A 22,151-nucleotide genomic window follows, 5' to 3' on the forward strand; every position below is an offset into this window, starting at 1 on the left:
GAATATTGGCAGGAGTACAGAAGACCTGATACATCTTTAATCACCCAGAATTGCATGACAAGATGGGTGGAGAAGCCAGTTATCTTAGTGTTCAATATTTAACATTAAATATATTGGATACTTGTTCCTGAAACATGTTTTGACTGAGAGAAAATTATTTTTAAGTTGGAACTTTGTCTTTACTGAAGTTGTGTATATTAGGTATTTAAGAGAATATCAGAACTGTCAAATGGGATACCCCATTACTAAGCATATTAGCTGAGAATAAATTCCATTATTTCAACAGAAGTTACTCCCATCTAACAAATATAGTTGGGGACCCATGAAAAACCACACTTCTCATAAAGGTTGCACAAGGATGACCCCAACTTGGTGCCACACATATAGAACTTCAACACAAGAGATAACTCTTGCATTAGGCATTTTACTGTTGAGAATCGTATGGTTGACATGGATTGAGAACACTGCCTTTTGCTCATTTCTTTAAAGTAAAAGCAAGCTATAAAATTAAGTACGCAAACTCTTCTCAATGCCTCTGCTAGGTTTCAAACCCTCAGAGTGTTGTTAAAACTTTGTTGCTATAGAAAGGACTACTCAATTAGTTCCAACCTAACTAGGTGCCATGGAACAGCCACCTTGGGACATCATGTGAAAACAAAAGTCTTCTCAGTGCGATGTAAGTGAAAGGTAAGAACAGGTGGAACGGGAAGAAAAGCACACACGTGCATCTGTGTTCAGCAAGAGTCTTCAGGGCACATACCTGCACCACTGAAATAACTGCAAGTAGAAGGCTAGCAAGGATCAGCGGTTAGGCTAAGAAACATATAATGCAAAACACAAGTTTGTCTTTCTCTGAAAGGAAGCAGTCATGCTATATTTCTATAGGCCCATATTTTTTCTTTCTGTACAGAACTGTGCAGAAACTAAAAATAAAAGGTTAGCATTTGGGAAGGGAGGAATGACTGGAAAATTAGCCTTCTGCTGTTAAAATATTGGCTACAATATTGATTGAAGGAACAGTACACCATTCTCTAAAACCTTTTCAATCTTATCAGTTGCTAACAAACGGTGAGAAAAATTGGTTAAGCGACTGGCAGCCCAATCCTAAACATGCCAACTTGAAAGCAAATCCCACTTAATTCCATAGGATTCCCTTTCTAGTATGTAAAGTTTAGGACCATAAGGTTATTTTGATAATCACTACTTTTACATGTACAGTACTTAAAGGGAGACTAGTCCATTGAAAGATAACCCAATCCTTTTCATAAGATTTAGCTTTAGAATCAATCCTCCTATATACTTCCTTAAATTTTAAGAAATATTATATGGTGGGTTTTTATATTTTAAAATGCTGATACAGATGTTTTATTTGGATTCCCCTCCCTCCCATGACAATGTAATTTTTGGTTTCTTTTGCCATGGAGCTTTTAACAACCACAGAAACAAACTGGACGTGATTATTATTGGTAGTTTGGTATTGTGTAGCTTTTTGGTGTTCAACAAATGCCTGGTGAAACAGTAACAAGCAGGTGCCTTTTGTTTGGTGGTTCTGACTGGGACTGTCACAGGGGCCAGAGATAAAAGTCCCTGCAATCTGGTCCCCCCTCTCCAAAAAAACCCTCCACACTTATTTTATTTATTTTATACTTTCATTTATATGCCACCTACTCACATAGTCTCAAGGTGGCTTACAATATTACAAGCATGCCAACTGTTACAGCTAGGTGGAAATTTGCCCCTCAGCCCTAGCTATCTTCTAAATTTCTGTGACCTTATTTCTGAAGAAGTATCGCTATCTATTGCAAGCTTCTTTTTAGTTACCCAACTGCTCCTGAAGAATGGAGATAGGTACCCTGTGAACAGCATATATGAAGAGGCTGTGTCAACAGATGAATAAACAGTGGAGGGTGGGCTGGAAGGGGCATGGGACACATGCGATGGAGCTGTTCTGAGGTGACTTCTGCTCCACAGTTCCACCTGGGATGAGGGCAAGAAAAAGCCTCACGGTGCCCCCTACCCATTTTCTCTCTCCATCTTCCCCCAAAGGGCGAGGGATAGCGCATAGAAAATAGATGTGGGTTCTCCTGGTTCACAATGAAAGTAAGACATCATACATGACTGGCCGAAAGTCACCCACTGAGCTTCTCAGCTATATGGGGACTAGAGTTCAGATCTCCCAAGTCTCAATCCAGCAATCATCATGCTGGCATATTATTTATTGATGCGTATTTGCTTTTAATCCTACCTCTCCTGTACAAGGTGGCATTTTTAATCAATGCATATTTTGTATTAATATACACACTGCTTCTGTATTTTTTTTATGGTAAGCAGCATATACATTTGAAAAATCAGTCAATCAAACAATTAATCCCATTGTTCCATGACTCATTTCCCATGGCTAAAATCGCATCCAAAGAATTTTAGGAACACAAAATAATTGTCATGGTTATTTTTTAAAAATAAAACATTCACGTGGACATTGAACTTTCAAATAGACAGTATCCCTTTAAATGTTTTAACTGTAGCTATTTTCACGGCATAACTTGCACTGCTGAAAAGGTCCAAGGCATAATAATAATAGTAATAATAATAGCAGCAAAACTACAACATGATAGACAGAGGAGCACCCAAGAGAAAGGCTTACTTAATTTGGACACCGCCTAATAAGCCTTTCTGCTGATATTGACAAAGGGAATGCCTGCAATATCAGTGGTAACCTACTACTGGCTTTGATTCACTTCATTCATTCCTCATTTATTGTACATGAAACCTGTTGAAAACAAACAAGTCCAAACAAATGTAAAACTAGTTATAAACTCATTTATTAATATAGTAAAGCATGTAATTAATTCTTCTGGAAACCCGACTAAGATACTTCAATTCTTACTTTAAAAAGCATATTAAAATGTATTAACACATATCTTATATATGAAAAGCATTCTGATTCAAATTTATATTAATTCAGTAAAAGGCTTACAGGAGATCACATTAGTGGGAATTTTATGCAACAAAGATTTAATTTATATTTTTAAGGTTATCCAAAATCATATTGCTTTCAAATCAAATGGGTGTATATAGAACTAAACCAGACTGACAGAGATTCATTTTTACCAGAAAGTATATGACACAAAGCATAGTCTCTTACCCTGGACCCTAATCACAGCCAGTATTCCAAAGCAGTCTGAGCAACTGCAGTCCTGTCTGTTCCAGCTGTTACACTGGGACACAGCAGAACTTCTGGGAAGCAGAACTATGCTATGGGTGTATATGGGTATTACATTAAACCCTCCAGCCTTTGTTGGTTTTGTATACATCAAGTCTTAGTATTCTTTCTAAAAATCAGTTACACAAGACTATACCACCACATAGCCTTTCTACAGGTTTTTGACAGCAACCGAGGAAGGACCGAGAACATGGGACCTAAATGGGGAGTAAGCAATACATTCAATGTTTCAACATTTAGGTTAAGCCATCTTGAACCAGCATGTCAATTGGCGATACCAATGCAAACAAAGAACTTCCCAGAGGCAGCAGCTAATAGCTATCCAGAACACTGTTCTGCATTATTCAATCCTCGATACTAAAGTGAAAAGCTCTGTATTTGTATGGCAACACAGCTCAGATGAACAGGGGAGATGGAATAAAGAATACTGGGCTGATTTTAAAAAAGTGAGTGAAAATCTAAATAACTTCATTTGGTGTATGTTTTTGACCAGTATTCAAGTACTTATTTACCTTGAAGCCCCACTGTCCATCTCTGTAACATCACTGAACCTCAAACACACTTGCAAACTACTTCCTGACATTTTGCTTGACCTAATATAGGTGTCACCTTAACATGGATTTTGGAATTTTTCTTATGGTCAGTATATGCAGCTTTGATTTTTATGTATTTAAGCGTGATATGTTGTCTAAGCAGAAAATCAGGGCTAAAGAAAGCAGTTCATAAATGTGTGTCCCTGCAATAAAAGGCTGCAGTGCAGAATATTCCTGCTGAAGGTTCCAGCCTTCCCTTCGATTTCCCCACCACAGTTGGAATTCAAGGCTGCCGAGCATGCTCAGTCTTCATTAGATTGTTTTTGGGCATCCCCCTAAGGGATTTTTTTCCATAAAAGTTCTGTGAACCTATTGCTACCTCTTCCATTCATGTGTGGATGCTGCCATTCTGAGTACACTAGCAACAACACTGCTCTTCAGAAACAGAAGTATAAATGTTAAGACAAATATAATATACATCTTTTTCTCAAAATCATTTACTTCTTTGAAAATGTGAGCTGTGAGGATTTAGAATTAAATTGATTGATGTGAATCTTCTAAGAACATATGTTTGGATACTTTTATGGGTTCTAGGATCAAGCCACACTTCTATATTGAGTTTTATTTATGTACAAATATATTTTTAAGCACTGGGTTGTTAAAAATTATACTATCTGTAATAGAGGTTTGGGATTTGGTTTAACATTTGAAACTGAATTCAAAAAGTACTGGAAACTTTCTGCTACCTGACAAAATTATGTATTCTTTTTTCATACTGGCTTATACCAACAAAGCAGCCAGATGGTGAGGGAATAAACTAAGGGCATCTTCAAAGCGCTGCATGGTGATGTAATTTAACCATATTCCCATTTCATTCAAGGATTAGCTTGTGTAACAACAGAACTAGAGACATGTATTAAGAAATTTCACACAATTTTCTTACTTGCTTTATTGTCACTAGTTCAGAGAGCCCAACTACCCTGCCAAGATACAGTAATAATATGTATTGTTAACTCTGAAAAGGAGAACAGATATGCTGAAAAAAACCCTTTGACTTAAAGCTTTTTAAAATTTTCCTTTCATGCTCTACCTGTATGTTTTTATTTAAATGCATGGGTATTATAGAACACAATCCTAATTTAGTGATTTTTTTTAAAGAAAGCAAGTTACATAGATCTATGCAGACAAAAGAATAAATGTTTGTGTTTCTAAACTAGCTTTCTCCAAATTGGTGTCCTCAATAGATTGTGTACTACAACTCACAGCATTCCTAACCATCCTGGCTGAGCCTGATAGGAACTTAAATCAAAAACAACAGGGTGTCCTGAACCATGGTTACGCTTTAATACCTGGGACTTCCTTCTCCAACTTGGTGCCTTCCAACTGCGTTGCCTCTAAAATGTAATTTTACATTTCCTTGGCCAGCAATGGAAACTAGCCCCAAGCTAAAACTATGTATACATTACATTACAATAAAGTCATTTCTTTTAAATGGTTTAAAACTATACAAGTACTGAAACAAAATTATTTTGGTCAAGATAGGAGCTTCGAGATGAATTTTTTAAATGGTTGACTACACTAAGATGGAAACTTCAATAAAAATAATCTTTAAATAATGACAAAAGATAGAAAATATTTGTTCTTGTTTGAAAATTACATAGTAAGTACATAAACACTGAAATTTCACCAGACAGACCTTTAAAATGTCTCCATTATGAATCTTATAGTTTTAAGATGGCAATAAAATTGTTAAAAACTGGAGTACAAATGTTCTTTAAAGAATGGTTAAGCAAAGATATGCAGCTATAGTTTTTACAGTTATCTCTTTTTCTTTTTGCAAATCCCTTAATTCCTGTTCAGACAATCCTTCTTCCATGTTTCTTTGCTCCACCCATTTTTAAAAGCATTTTCAGGGCACTGTCAAGTTTCTCCTTTTCTTTTCTTCTGGATTTCTTGATATGGTTTATGGTGTTTAAATGCTTCAGTTGCTGCCCTCCAGAATTCTGGACAGCACTGTAAACCTGACATTGACAGACACACTTATCATCAAGTGAATCCATGGATCCATTCCAATCAGGCTTCAGGCCTGGCTTTGGAACAGAAACTGCCTTGGTTGCCCCATTGGGATGATCTTTGCCAGGGGAGAGGCAGGGGGAGTGTGTCCACGTTGATTTTCCAACAGGACTTCTCAGTCACTTTCAAAACCGTCAATCATGGTATCCTCTGGAGAGGCTGGCCAGATGGGGAGTTGGGGGCACCACTTTGCAGTGGTTCTGCTCCTATCTGGCTGACCATCTCCAGATGGTGGTGCTGGAAGACCACAGCTCTGTGCCATGGCTGTTGTGCCATGGAGTCCTGCAGGGCTCTATTTTGTCCCCCATGCTCTTTTACATCTACATAAAACTGCTGAGAGAGGTCATCAGGAGGTTTGGGCTGAAGAGTCATCAATATGCTAATGGCATTCAGCTCTACCTCTTGTTTTCATCAAATCCAGGTGAGGCAGCGACTGTTTTGAACCAGTGTTTGAGCTGGGTAACCAGGCACACCTTTATCCAGGCTGGTGAATCAGCTGCAGCCCTACTTGGGGGAGCGGAGCCTTGCCACAGCTATCCATGCGCTGGTAACCTTGTGCCTGGGTCTTGTACTGTATGTGGGGCTGCCTTTGAAAATGGCCTGGACACTGCAATGAATCCAGAACAGGACTGGGTGCCTGCTGAGAAGGGCTGACTTTCGTGAACATTTCACACCAATACTTTGGAGGCTGCGTTGGCTGCTGGTTGCCGTTCGGGTCCAATTCAAGTGCTGATGTTAACATACAAAGCCCTAAATGGCTTTGGGTCAGAATATCTGAGGGAACACCTATCTCCACATGTTCCTACCTGATTACTAAGCGCCTTTCCTGGGTCCCTCCCTCTATTGAAGTGAGGCAGGAGATGGCTAGGAGAAGGGCCTTCTCTGTAATAGCCCCCCACCAGTGGAATTTACTTCTAGAAGAAATTCACCAGGTGTCCTCACCTTTTTCTGAAATTCACTATTTGGTGAGTAGGTTGGTTTTATAATGCTTTTTGTTGTTGCTGCCGTGTGGGGAGTTTTAGTTGCCAGACAATATATATTTATTTAGAATGAGTGTTTCAAATGAGTGTTTTATTTTTAATTGATTGCTAATTTTATCCTTTATCTTATTTTTTACTGCTCTTTATTTATACTGCTTTTTACTTGACTGTTAAATTGTACTGTTTTTACTTCTGTTCACTGTTGTACCATTTAAGCCACCCAGAGAGGCTTTTCGCTAAGCTGTGCAGCATGTAAGTGCAATAAATCATCATCATGAAGATTCTCCATCACAATTATCAACATCAACTTACTAACTAAAAATCCACTTTCAACTCAAGCACCACTGTGAGAACAGATAAGGCACATTTCAACAACAATTCAAATGTCTGAGAATTTCGTGTTGGCCATCAAAACACCACTGTCAAATGTGTCCAGTCCAACTTCACCATTCCGCTTTGTCACTTATGCTTGAAACTGAGCCTTGAATTCATTGTGGATATCTGTATTTAAAACAATGAACTGTCGCAGTGATTTTTCAGCTGCTAAATCATCAGTTTAAAAGTTCAAGTACAGTCTGTATTCTGGTGTTTCCAAAATTTAGCTTGTGTATATTGATCCAGGATCCAGTGCTACTAAGTAATGAACTATCTTTAACTTCAAAGGACTTCTTTCAACCAATTTTTCAACAACTGCTACCTACATGTTTAGACATTGTAGGTAAGAGGCGGTCACTTAACTTAGTTTAAGAGCTTATTTGCTGTAAAGTCAATTTTGCTCCTCCTGCTGTTAAGCAAGTTCTCAGATAATTTCATGTCAACTATTAACAGCTGGAATCCAGCTGACAATCTCTGCAGTTTTTCTGATCTTATGCAACAAGTCTTTGACTTCTTGATTAGGAGGTTCATACAAAAAAGGTAGCAACGGGTTTTGGTTCTGAATCCGATGTGGAAATGGTTCAAAATATCCAACAATTGTTATTTATTTATTTATTTTCGGATTTCTATCCTGCCTTTCTCCTACAAAGGGCTCAAGGCAGCTTACATCATTCTCCTCCTCCATCTTATCCCCATAACAAGAACAACCCTGTGAGGTAGGCTGGGCTGAGAGTCTGCGACTGGCCCAAAGTCACCCAGTTGGCTCCATGGCTGAGCGGGGACTAGAACCCAGAATGTCTGAGTCCCAGTCCCAGGCTCTTAACCACTACACCACACTGGCTCATGAAAGACATTTTGCATCCACAAGTGGATCTTGAATGCAGCTTTTATACAACTTGTAGGTTTGCTATTGCTGTTGTTTCTACATATTTCTTGATGTTGTCAAATACAGTGACAACCCTGTAAGACATGCAATATTTTCCAGCCACCTAGTGAAGTAAAATACCTGGTGTGCTTCCAGTCATAGCAGTGAATGATGCCCACCTAGCTTGGAAATGTTTGAACAGATAATACACATTGCCTAAGATTGTATTCAGATTCCATTTGATTGCATGCAATCCTATTTTTAAAGACCTGTGTACAACATGAAGGTGGCATGTTCCAATGTTAATGAATCTTCATTCATTCGTTCCACTCAGATTAAATTTTCATGTCATTTTTTTTTTTGGCAAAAAGTGATTTATGTTTGACCCATCTATAGATATTTGTACTAATTTCACAAATGGTAAAAAAGACATGCTTTCTTAAAACTTTTCAAGAAGGTCTTCAACAGTAGCAGCTTTTTTCAAAGCACTGGTCAGGTACTATGTGGAAAATTATTGGAGGTATTCCTCCCAAAAACCAGCCATTAAATCCATCTGACTCTTTTAAATCACGTTGTACAGATCTTCATCAGAACAGATAACAAATATTTGGCACTGCTTCAGTTATTCTATTAAAAGGTCAAAGGAGTATAATGCCAGGCCTAAAACTACAATATATATTGCTACTGTTTTCTCAAAATATACAGTAGTTCCATTTGGCTACCTAAAAGCATTTGCTTGAATAACTTCTTATGCTGCTGCAAAAGATAAATGATATCTTCTTCATCATCACTGATTGCAAAACCCACAAACACTGTTGTCGTAATCTCTGATTACACATGAAGTCATACTGATTTATGTGGCAGGTACTTCTTTGCACTTTTCATCATCCTGAGGTTTTCAGAGGATCTCTCTTCCTTCTCCGTGCTTTTACTACTTTAAGTTGTGCTTGACTTTGAGCCACAACATACTGCAGTAGACCGTAGACTTGATTTAATGTTCAGCTTCTTCTGATGTAACGGTCAGTATGCATGTGACTGCACAGTGCTACCTCAAAAGTTTTGTAGCATTCTTTACAATAGCCATTGTGGTTTGTCCTTGATAAGTGGGGATGGCCATAGCACATGGTCGGCAAGAGGTCTGACATCTAGCCATTTCCTACTACAACTGCGTTCTGCTATGCCATCTTCAAATGTAGTCCCAAATGCAGCTTTCCAGAGAAGCAGCTGCCCATCAGCAATTTCTGGCAAGGAAGAACTTTCTGTGGTTGTGATTTCAAAAGTTCCGGAATGTGTAATTAGCAACAAGAAAGGAGATGGTGCCTGGTTGTTAAAGACTGCTTCTTCAGTCAACTCTATTTGCAAACTTTACTTCGTATGGTACACATCGGAAAGCGTTTTGCTTGTTTTCTGAAAATCAACAGCAGCAAAACCAATTTGAAGTCATTCCCTTCACAAGCATTTGGAATGGGGTGGGCAGGTGCTGAGTGTTCAGTTACTTTATATTTTGCTTTAAAACTTGTATGTAGTGCTGGCAGGAAAGTTCTGTTCCAGTGGATAATTTGCAGGTTACCTACAATTGGGTAAGTATCTTGTGTTGCAGCCAGTGGATGTTCATCATTAGTCCTAGAGTGAGCCAGAGTGACTTGGCATAGCACTCTGAATCTATTTCATTGCGTCCCAAATAGCTTCCAATAGCCCTATTTTTGCTTCTTCCTTTCATCCAGCACCATTGTAAAACATGATTTTTCCAGCACATTTGTGCCAGCTGTTAAGGGTACATACAGACTTAGACCACTGATACTTCAGTGCAAAGTCAGAAGTCCATTATATGTGGACATAAAAGACTTTCATCAGCTTCAGGCTAAGACCCTCTTGTGGAATACAAGAAACACGATTAGACAGGATACCGAAGTAATTGAAAATTATATTGCTTTCTTGAACAACTTGGAAAACTGGTTTGATAGTCTTTTCCTCTTTTGATTATTTATGCATTCGCGCGCACTCTCTCTCATATCGTGAACTTGTAATGCTTGTTCCAGCACAGAAAGACTGTAATTTCCTTTTGCAGAAGTAGAGGAGAGAGGGCTATGCTAAACTGTATCATAATGAGTCTAAACTCCTGTTTTACAATTCCTGTGTACCTGTTCTGCCCTCCCACCTTATGTTCAGTTTCCCTTCTCAGCATCCTCAGACATCTATATAGGGCAGTAATGTTACTCCAGCATTCACAGGCTTATTTTGCACCAGTTAATTTCCCAAACAATTTCCAGTAATTTCCAGATAGGACTAGCGTGATAGATGATGAGGGATCTCAGGCCCACTCTTGCTTTTCTACATACCCATCTGTTCAGTCCGATCCACGGCTAAATGTTGTATCTAGAATGAACAAGCCATCAAGGTAGTTGTATGTCTTTCCTTTGCAAGCCAACAAACAAGTCCCACTAGTGTCTTCCTACATATACCTGACAAAAGCAGAGGTTAATTCAACCATGTTTCACTTCCTCTGCTCTTAACCAGAAATATAACAACAAACCTTTAAAGTTCAGTAATGCTTGGGACCAGGGCAGCTAAAGGATTATTTTCTTGCATATGAACCTTCTTGAGAACTGAGATTAGCATCAAAGGACCTGGTCTCTTTGCCTTTGTCTTCAGAAGTGCAGCAGGTGCTAACCATAAAAGAATCTTTCTGGTGTTGACACTGCACTTATGGAACCCTGCTACCTGCATATTTGGACTGTATATCTTCAAGAATCTTTATGAAACCTAAAACTTGCTACATGCAACAGCCTACACCAGTCACAAAACATAATGTTTCATGCTATTACAAAGAAGATTCAATGAGACTGTAAATGGTAAGTGGAAAAAGAAATACCAATTATTTTAATTCAGAATTAGTATATAAAATTAGTACAGTCAGTATATCTTTTCATTATATCCAAAGTAAGTTTGCAAAATTAATGTGGATAAACACAAGGTTGCTCTACATACATGGTAGAAGAGCCTATAACATCTTTTCCCAATTTGGGGGAACAGTTCTACCATCTCATTCCCCAGCCCACCCCCTGTGTGAGAAGCCATCTTTGAAAAAGATTCTAGGAGAGAGAGATTGACAAAGGAAACACCTGACGGTTTTGATTTAAGCATGTGGCTTTTTAATCTTTTCACTGTGTTTCATAAAGGCTGTGAATCATCTTGAGGACTCCGAACAGCAGGATAGAGATCTACAGAGTACACTGTGTACAGTACGCCTAGGGAACCTGGGTGGAAGCGTGCTGTTGTACTCATGACTTGCTTGTCGGTCTCCCAAGAGCAGCTGGTTGGCCACCACGTGAACAGAATGCTGGAGTAGATGATCCAGCCGAGCTCTTATGTTCTTACACAGATTAAAAAAAAACCCCAGATAATCAACATACTCCTCTCCTCCTCAAACCTTTACTCAAGATATCAATGAGATCCACTAGGAACATAAGACGCTTGCCTTGTACCCAGTGAGAGTGCTGCTTTGCCCAGAGCATTACAGGTTAGAGTGACAAGTAGCAGCTGTCCTGTGTCTCAAACAGACGTTTCCAGCCCTACTTGGAGATGCAGGGCTTGAACTCTGTCCCATCTGTGTGCAAAGCTACCACTGTAATATAGCCATTCTTCAAAGGCAGACTAAGGCCATGTATCCTCCTCGTTATCATCCTATAGCACTTCACTGCCTGAATGAGCTCAGGGAATCTGTCTCCTGGGTCAGCTTCATATGAGGTTGTTTTTGAAATTTTCAAATACAAGGACAAACATCAGTTCTGTATACACAAAACAGGTAGTTTTCTGTATTCCTCAGAACAAAATGTACACACAGAATGCGAAGTGTGAACTGTGTCCTTGCTTGACATGGATTTTAAAGAGACAGGCAGCAAAAACTACATGAATGTATATAAACTGCCCACAGTTTTGAGCAATAAATAATATCTGACACATAAATTGAAAATTATAGGAGCATGAAAAGTACAATTTACATTAATATTTGAACATAAAATTTTCTGCTGAAAATTCATAGGCCTTGGATTATGTCTGCAATAGAAGTTACAAACAGATAAAATACTTGTCACATTTATTCTAAGCAAAATGTCACCTCCCATTATACTTTGGAAGTAGACAGCTATTCTTATAAAACCTGCCAAATTTTTCCCATGGGTTTATGAATGGAAGGAGATCCACTGAAAACAACAGCTAGGAATCATGTTTCACAACGGGTGCCAATTCTCTTGCAGAAGGGACTATTTTATAGAGCAACCTGGGCAACCTTCAGGCATTGGTGCACCCGGATTGTGTTGCAAAGTGTTTGCTTGTAGGGAGAGGGTTTATAAGAACAGCTTGCAATGCTACATGATCGCCTATACTTTCAGGCAATATCAGTGCAGAGCTTTCAACCAGCTAGTAAGAGGAAGGGATATGCAGAGGTCAAGAAGAGAGAAGCCCCTGCAGCGGCAGGGGGCCACTTTTAACAAGGCAAGAGCATGTGTTTTACAAGAGAAGGTAAACTTCAATTCTCAAGTTAAAATAAAGTCTCCTGACTGAAACTCTGGAAGACTACATCTAATGATATAAACAGTAACGATCCAGATGTTTCAGCAGTCTGACTGAGTTGGTATACGCCAGTTTCCCATGTTCCTATTCCATAATGAAACACCATCATGAAATACTAGCTTTTTTGGAAACAGCTAAGTAACATTTAAATTCATAGATAGCTAGATGGACTCTTATTCCTCCCTGTTCAGAGTATGGAGCTGTAATAAAAAATGCTATGTCTAGAGCCTGGTGCTTGCCTTCCTTAGCTGTAACTAGTCAGGATAATAACATGCAAATTAGCCAATTCCCACCCACTACTCTTCAAATATATGCACCATAAAATATCTGCCCATTATCCCTTTGATTAATCTGGCCTTTTAGCTCCACTCAAAAGTTGAGGAGGGAAGGGGGAATAAGGCATGAACTCATTATGTGGGGAAAGAAGCCTATTTTCGTATCTATAAATATTTTACACTCGGACTTAATGAACAGTAGCTATTTCTTTTGAAACTGTTTCATGTGGAGAAATGAAAACCTCCCAGCTGTAACACTATTTAACATTTGAGGTTGATACAAATGAACAAAGAAAAAAAAGTTAAAGAGACAATCCACACATCACATGAGCTGGTGAAGGGCTCCTTGCTCCAAGTGGTCTTTTGGTTGGGTGAAGATGGAAGTGAAATCTGTAAACCAGAAGCTGACTATCTACCAATTTTCAGACACCAGAGCAAAATCTGGAACATCTTCATCCAGTCTCATTAATAGATGTTCACTAACAGAGCTCCAGTAAAGTACTAGCTGGATTTGCATTCACTGGGATCCACATCTGAAACACGTTTGGGCAAAACCCAAATCCAAACAAAGGGTTTGGGAAATGTTCGCCCTCTCTAGAACATAAGACCAAGTGAATTTTTCAAGAAATGTTTATTTGGATATCCTGCTTTTCATTCTGGAGACTTCCAGAGTATTAGCAATATTCTCACGTTTTTAACCACATGGGAAGCTGCCTTACACCAAGTCAGACCCCTGGTCCATCTAGCCCAAAATTCTAGACACTGCATGGAGCCAAGTCCCCAGGTTTGAGGGCAGATTATTTCATAGTCCCACCTGGGAGTTCCAGGATTGAGCCTAGGAACCTCTGCGTGCAAAGTGTTGCCCCCCTCTCTGATGATATGATTCTATATTATATTTTAAATTACAGCCTTGTAGCAACTATTAAGGATAAACAGATTAATTTATTTTAGCCCAGAGGCAGGGAGCCCAATTGCTGAGGGACCAGAAATGACTAAAAACGTTAAATTACAATCCTGTTACCAAGGCAAAATCACATTAACAATCTGCTGCCACTGCTGCTGCTGTGATGACGCAGGATTGACAGTTTGCCCTCATACTGACGTCTCCTTTCCTCAAGCTACTTGATGGAGGGGGAGGGTGGCCTAGCGTCACATGACCAGAGCCATATTTGATTGCCTCAAATGGTCTGAAACAAGGGACTTTTGGCACAAGTATTGTCTTGCCCCTCACTGGGAAATAACTAAATTGTGAAAGGGGGAAAAAAGATTGTCCTTAATAAGCATGTGTTTCCCTATTTTTAACATTTTGACTACAAAACACTATTATTCCTAATAAGAAGCCTTCTTTTTGTCTGTTGCACTATGATGTCTATAGATTTAAATCCTCTGCACCAACATACACATTTAGAATCAAAGACTTAGAAGAGGTTTGGGAGATCATCAAGTCCAACCCCCTGCTTGATTTTATTTGTTTGTTTGTTAAAACATTTCTATGCCGCCCCTTGCCGAAGTCTCAGGGCGGCACACAACACAAAATAAAATACATTAAAATACAAACATAACAATATAAAATAAATAACGGTTTCCTACAGGCAAAGGCACCAAAAAAGGGAATATTTTATCTCCCTATCTGGTTCTATCTGTATTATGTTATGGAAAGATGGATCAGGCTACAAGAAATGTATGGAAGATACATCAATAAGTTAAGATATGCAGATGATACTGTATCACTGGCAGAAAGCAGCAGTAACATAATAAAAACATTAACTAAAATCATTACTATAGTAGAATTACTGAACTCCACTGTTAACAACAAAGAAATTAAAATTATGAAAGACTTTGCACCCCTTGGTTCAGTCATCAATTCAGAGGAAGACTGCAGTGACAAAATTCAAAGAAGGCAGACTTGAAAAGGCAAGGAACTTGAAAAGATTATCTGTGCAAGGACATTTAGTGGAGACCAAAGCCAAGATCATCCAAAACTTTGTATTTCCAATCACAATCTATTGGTGTGAAAGCCGGACAGTGAACAAAGCTGATAGGTAGAAAATTGATGGATTCAAAACATGGTGCTGGAGGACAGCTTTGCAAATACTCTGGAGAAACAGAAAGTTGAACAAGTGGGTCCTAAATCAAATCAAGCCAGAACTTTCTCTAGGAGCAAAAATGACAAAACTGAGGCTATCTTACTTCAGACACATCATGCGAAGGTGAAGTTCCATGAGGAAGACAATCATGCTAGGGGAAGTCAAAGGCAGGAGAAGAAAAGGAAGACTAAATAAGAGATGGACTGACTCCATAAAGGAAGCCACAGCCTTGAGTTTAGAGTAGTTAAGCAGGGATGCCATGGATAGGGCATTTTGGAGGGCTACTTGACAGCACATAACAACAAGGTATCTCCTTGAGCAGAGCCTTTTCAGTCATGGCACCAAAGCCTTTCCAGGGAGGCCTATCAGGTTTAGATGCTATGCAGTTTCAGGAGATACAGTAAACCAAGGCTATTTCACTAATATCACAAACTTGGTATTAGTTTTGGCACAATTTTTTATTTTTGGGGGAGGGAGAGACCTGGATTTATTTTCTTTGACAGTTTGTCATTGCCAGACTATTTTAATTTCTGCTGCCTTTTATAATTCCAATTGTAGCACTGCATTTAATTTATGATGATTTTTTGTGATTTTAGAAATATTGTGCACTGTCAGCCACCTCAGAAGTGTACGGAATCCTCAATTTTCCAATGCAATGTTATGTATTTACATGCATTTAGTTTCAAAATTATTTTAATACTGCTTCCCTCAAGCACCACCCCTTCACCTCTAGCATGCTTTTGGTTTTCACTTCTGAAGCGTGTGCTCTTGTGACTTTCCTGTCAGCAGTGCCTTCAGAAAGCAGTTGCCTCAGCAACCAGAAAACGGCCTCTAGCATCTTGGAGACTGGCTCCTACAGAGTCTTCCTGGAAGTGGGCATCACTGGAGGGAGATGATAGGCAATGGGGGGAACAGGTGACATTAGGGTAAATGCAATAAATTCAGTAGGAGGGACTTCCCCTGTACCCTAGAAAACACAGTTCCATGTTACATGTGGCCTGAGTACCCCGCAGCTAAATTGATTAATTTTAGGGCATCACTGAAAAGGACATGGAAAGACAAGAGGACAATAGCTAAGGCAATTTTTTATGGAGAAACCATTTATATATATATTCAGATAGAAAACGAGAAACTTCTGTTAAAAGCGTTTGTCAAATAGCCAAGACTGAAGAGAACTTTCAGCGCATTATGCCCCTGCAGCCTGTAATCATGTAATATTTCTGTCATGTTGGAGCTGAAGTGTTCATCATTTTGTCAGCTCTGCCTGCAAAGCAGAGAATTACCTTCACAGGCTTCCTGAGATTTATGCTTTTAATTACCTCCTATCTGCTTCAATACCCTCCAAACTTAAGGAATCAATATAAATAGTCTTATTTAGAAGGGGGGGATTTGACAAAAATCCAGCTACACTTTTGGTGGATTTCCACTGAATGCTATTGATTCTTTCTGCATGTTTAGTATCAACTAGCATTCTGGGTTTTTATTTTAATTTGGTCCAGAGCCTTAGGAATATGTCAGGGTGAATATACATACATTAATGATAAACAGTAGTTGAAAAGTTTCAAAAGTTATTGGTTGCTCCATAACCCCAATTGAGACTTCAAATGTTTTCTTGGGGCACTGTCATTCCACAAATAAGACTGCAGTCATCATGGTATCTTGTAGTCTTCCAATATCGGGACTTGGCGTTCATGTGATCCAGAGAACCTCTTTAAGGCTTGATAAGCGTCTCCCAGCAGTGAATCTTTGCTATCACTATGCTGTCTTCTAGCTGTGTCTCCTTTCCTTTCATCTCAAGTGTTCCCAGCCTGCATCCTAAAAGTGCCATTGAACTAACCTGACCACCAGAGAATCTCTTTCAAGACTTGACAATTATTTCCTTAGTAATGAAATTATTTGCAATCTTAAAGATCTAAGACTTGCTCACAGAGGTATTCACAAAGACTTCTCTCCTAACCATTCTTTGATACTTCCATATGGAAAAAGAGTGTGAGCTAGCACAGGTCTGAATATGAATCTCCTGTGACTTCTGTAATCATGATGTACCCTAACTCTAACCCTTATCTAGAATAGTGTATGTCTCCAAAATCTACATATAGGCTGAGGCTGCATGCCAGGTACTTTCTGGAATTTGCATGCCAGATACCGCCCCCACCCCACCCTCAAAAAAAAAAAAAAAAAAATCTCATCTTGATCCTGGAAATAAGAGAAGGGTATGTCTATGCACTGACCCTTCTTGTGAATTCCACTTCTCCATGCAATTCCCATAGCCAGTGGAAGAGGGGTCACTTGGAGGTCATTTTTTTCCCCTTGTGAACTGCCCTGTAATCCATATAGTTAGCAAAGTATTCTTCAAAATACTTGGAATGTATAGAAAAGAGGGAGGTTCCCAAACACTCTGTTTTTAATCAAAAGTGGCTAGATAGCCAAGCAAGAATTATTATTCTGAGAATACAGTTCTTTGATAAGATTTGATGGAAAGAATCTGGAAGAACAGAGACATGTTTATTTCAGTCAGTCCGATTTACTATCCAGGAAGGTAGCATTGCTGCCTTAAACTAATGTAGTCCCATGGAAAGACACTGGTTCTGATCTGACTAGATCTGTCTTTGTGTGGTCGTAAGCTCATGAATGCAAGTAGATCCTTCTGTAGGCTGGATCTCCCAGATACAAAATTATAATCTTTCCTGTGAAGATTTTAGAATAATCACTTGGCTCAAGGTCTGTGTACATGTAATTGAAGCAAGTGGATGCTCCTCCTCTGCTTCCCTCTTGCCTTCCTTCTTCCACACCCCATACCTCTTTTGTGATCTTGTGTATTTTTAGATTGCAAGCCCCTTGGGGCAGGGATCTTTCAAACCTGTTCCTTGTAAAGCACAGTGTATGCAGATGGACTAACCGCCACGGTCATTTTCTCTCCCTGGATTTGACATATAGCACATGTGTCTGTTAATGTAAGTTCTGTTTCCCGGATCAGGACGCTATTACAGATGCCCACATGTCACTAGACAGCTGGCAATGTTAGTGCTGACCACACCAATCCTCTGTGTGGGAGAACAGGAGCACTGAATCAAGGGCGTCCTGTCTTCTCTGCCTAAGGGCTGCTAACAAGGCCAACCATATACTCAGTAAGAGTATCTGCTGAAATCTGCATGCACAGCCAGACCAGGATCTGTGGATTGGGACAAGCTATATTTGCAGATGCCTGACATTATACAGCAGTTTCTGGGATATTCTGCCTCAAACAGAACAGCTGCTGTAGAGGATAGCTGTCACGGGGCAGGCGGTGGCAAAGCTGGATGTTCTTGAAGCAGGGCTATTTGGGAGTCTTTTCTCCTCCACTGTTATTCTTTGACCTGCTCTGGTGGTTTGCACAGAAAAGCAAGAAGATAGAAATTAGGGTTTGATGTTGCTCTTGCTGTTTACAAAAGAAAAAAAACCTACACACGAAAGTACACTCTCAGTACATCAGTGGTTTTGCTATAACTATGCACACATCTGTCTCAATAATCACAGAATTGGATATGAGGAAAAGCTAAGCTTTTTAAAATTCTGCCTTTTCTATTACTTCCTTATTCCTTAATTTTTCATCTCTAATCTCAGTAAAACCTCTTAATTTGGAAGCCTGGATTTGATTGTACTCTTCTGACAACGCAAGGGTCTGTGTACCAGACTCAGTTCTGTATTGCATCGGGAGTGCCGAGCTCAGGCTTGTAGGGGGCTCTAGAAGGGGCCCCCCGGAAGGCCTCTGTCCCTCCCACTTTTAATTTAATGTTGAAGAAACTCTAGATGCTATACTCAACAGTACCAGTGGGTTGCTTTTACACTGTCTTAAGAATGCTACTGGGAACTTTGCCGGATGATGATATAGTGTGATCTCCTATAATAATGTACAAGAAGAAAGTTGGCTTTCCCTGCAGTGTTTCTAGGAACCACACTGCATCACCAGGTGGTGAGCAGTGGTGTAGGGAAGTCAGGGCTTGCAGGAACTTTTTGATTAGCCTGGACAATGACATCATCTGCCAACCCCCTTGTTTCCTCTGAGCTTAGCTGAAATCCTCTCCATAACTGGATGTGAATCTGGGTGGAGGGCAGGCTGGATGAATTATTCAGTGCCGGTATACAGTTATGAGACATGCCTGTCATAATACAAAATACTTTGGGGTGGTCTGGCCTTTTAGACCCACCCCAATAGCTTAATAAATAGCATGCTCCTAGCAGGTGGAAATTGCTAGGAAAATTAAGAAAATTATTTTCTTAATAGGGATGAACATTGCTGTTTCCCCGAAGAGGCATGGGGGTGGTGACTGCCACAATAAGCCCCGCGCTTCAAAATCTGCCACTACAGCCCTGGTATTTGATGGTCCTAGCACCATTCCTAACATAATGTAGATGCAAGCAGCAACTTCTGCTTCTCTTTCTTTGACAGTTGAAAAGAAATATGGAAAGACCATTCAGTCACTTCACAAAATTGCATGTATCCCCTGAACTCCAAGTCACCCACCCTACCAAGTCAACCTCTTCTCCTGACTTTTGGGTACTTTTTGCCCACCCGACAACCCAAGACTAAAAATTTCTCCAGAGTTTGGCATTCAGATCAGCCTTAGTTTCAAGAAATCACATTGCTCTTTATGTTGTATTTCACTTCTGTGTTAATGACACTGAAACAACATTAACTGCATTTGCAGGGATATGTATAATGATGTTTTAAATGTGCTACATAAGATAATTAGTTGTCTTGAGGTTAACTACTGAAGGAAAATGTTAATCAGATGGAAACCTATCATATGCATTAATTTTAATTTACTTTTTAAAAAGGGGACATTTTGACTAGGATTGCTTGCTTGATCTGAATGGTTTTATGTAGAACTTACACAGAACTAAAGAACCCAGAGCAGGTTGGGAAAGCAGGTTTATTATCTGTTAAAATACTTTGAGGATGCAATTATATCATTCATTCATTCATTCATTCATTCATTCAATATGCTGTCCAACTGGCTATAGCCTCTCTGGGTGACTTACATATAATCAGTGCCACAATGCAATACAATAAAATCAACAAATACAATAGAACCAATAATTACAATAAAATCAGTGATAACCAACCAGGTAATAAAATTTTTAATAATAATTAAAAGAATTAAATAAATAAGATAAATAAAATAAATATATTGAAGAGGGAATACAATAGAAAACAAATTTATGGCAACAATACAAATATAATTGTACACAATCCATAAAGTCATGAAAATATAAAATTATAGAATTATAAAATGGTAGCAGCAATTAACCTTAAAGCAATACATTAAAAGCAAAGGCCAAGAGATTCACCCTCCAAACTGCCTGTGAAACAAGAACATCTTCAGCTGGTGGCTAGAAGAATATAATGTTGGAACCAGCCTAACCTCGTGCAGGACAGCATTCCATAACTGGGGTGCAATACTAGAAAAGGCCCTCCTCCTTGCCCCCTCTTCTCTCACTTCACTCGGGGGAGGAACACAGAGGAGAGCCTCAGAGGTTGGACACAGTGACTGGAGACCTGCGGTCCCTCAGATAGCCTGGTCCAGGCTGTTTAGAGCTTTATATATTAATCTGAGTCCTTTGAATTAAGCCTGGATGGCGACCAGCAGGCAATGTTGCCTGTGCAGAACCAATGTATTGTGCGCACGAATGCCGGTCCTTGTCAGCAAGTGCACTGCCTGGTTTTGAACAAGTTGCAGTTTCCAGCCTGTCTTCAAAGGCAGTCCCTTGCAGTAGTCCAAGTGAGAGGTTACCAGCACATGGATAACTACAGCACTCCTTTCCCCAGTAAGGACACAGCTGATAAAGCTGATGAAAGCTGATGAAAGCACTCCTGGATACTGAGTCCATCTGAGCCACAAGTGACAACTCCAGATCCAGAGTACTCCAAGGCAGCAAACCTTGTCCTTTAGGGGGAGCACAACCCCATTCAGAACAGGTTGGAAATTCCTCAGTTGAACAGACGGACTCACTACCAACAGCACCTCCGTCTTCTCTGGAGTGAGCTTCAGCTTATTGGCCCACATCCAGTGGGATGCTGTTACATGGTGTCCTGCAACAGCAGGGGGCTGGACTTGATGGCCTTCATCGCCCCTTCCAATTCTACTATTCTATGATGCTATGATTCAGTCCATTACCGAGTTCAGACACTGGTTCAAAACAATCACTGCCTCACCTGACCTTGATGAAAAAAAAAAAAAAAGTAGAGCTGGGTGTCATCAGCTTACTAATGACACTTCAGCCCAAACCCCCTGATGGCCTCCCCCAGTGGTTTCATGCAAATGTTGAAGAGCACAGGGATAAAATAGAGCCCTGTTGGACTCCATAGCACAAAGGCCATGGCGCAGAGCAGAAGTTCCCCAGCACCATCACCTGGAGACAGTCTGCTCCCTGGCTCCTTTCTTGACATGCCTACCATGTGCATGTTCAGCCTATTCTTAAAAACCCTCACCGTTGGGACTTCAACCACCTCATTTCCATCACGAATTCTTTTGGGTTATTTTAAGAGTTAATAGGTCAATTCTGTACATCAAACATGGGTTTGGCTTATGTTAAGCTCAAATCCATAGTTTCAGATAGTCCATGGATATACCAAAGCCATTCTAATACATCGGCATATACATGCACCTGTCCTTCTTGAGAAAAAAAGACACCCCCAACATTCACAAAAGGAAGATAGTTACCAGACTTGTGGAAACACTAAAGGTTACTAAAATGCAAGCACATCTTTAGAGCTGAAAGCCAAAGGGATGTCTGTATGTGTGTGAAACTCCCAAACAGCGTAATGAAGACTGAGCAAGCTTGGTGGGCCATGGGATACTGCTTAACTTTGGCAAAGTGGGAGGGAACTAGGAAAGAGAATAGAATGAAGCATCCTGAAAGAAGGCATGGCTTGTTGGCAGAATGAACAGAACACTCCATACTGCAACATTTTGCTGTAGGTTCCAGTAGTATGTAGTTCTTTTTTAAGTATTCATAAAATGGTGTGGGCTGATAAGGGCAACAGTTGTATGGTGGATCAGTTAGGACTGGCCTCCACAGGGGCATCCCCAATATTTTCCCTAAATGTTCAGCTGCTATTAAAATATTAAAGTTAGGTTTCTAATTTCATGTGATCAGAATATTCCCCAACTGCTCACTTAAAAAT

The 22,151-nt window shown here is 39.7% G+C and overlaps 1 protein-coding gene across 4 annotated transcripts in view; it reads right to left on the reverse strand.

Moving 5' to 3' along the window:
- Positions 1-22,151, reverse strand: part of ZNF385B (zinc finger protein 385B) — a 100,960-nt gene that overhangs the window by 25,672 nt on the left and 53,137 nt on the right. The gene's annotated exons all lie outside the window — the stretch shown is intronic.

The sequence above is a fragment of the Varanus komodoensis genome, unplaced genomic scaffold (genome assembly GCF_004798865.1).
Source record: "Varanus komodoensis strain SLA01 unplaced genomic scaffold, ASM479886v1 scaffold18_1, whole genome shotgun sequence".
Taxonomy (NCBI): domain Eukaryota; kingdom Metazoa; phylum Chordata; class Lepidosauria; order Squamata; family Varanidae; genus Varanus; species Varanus komodoensis.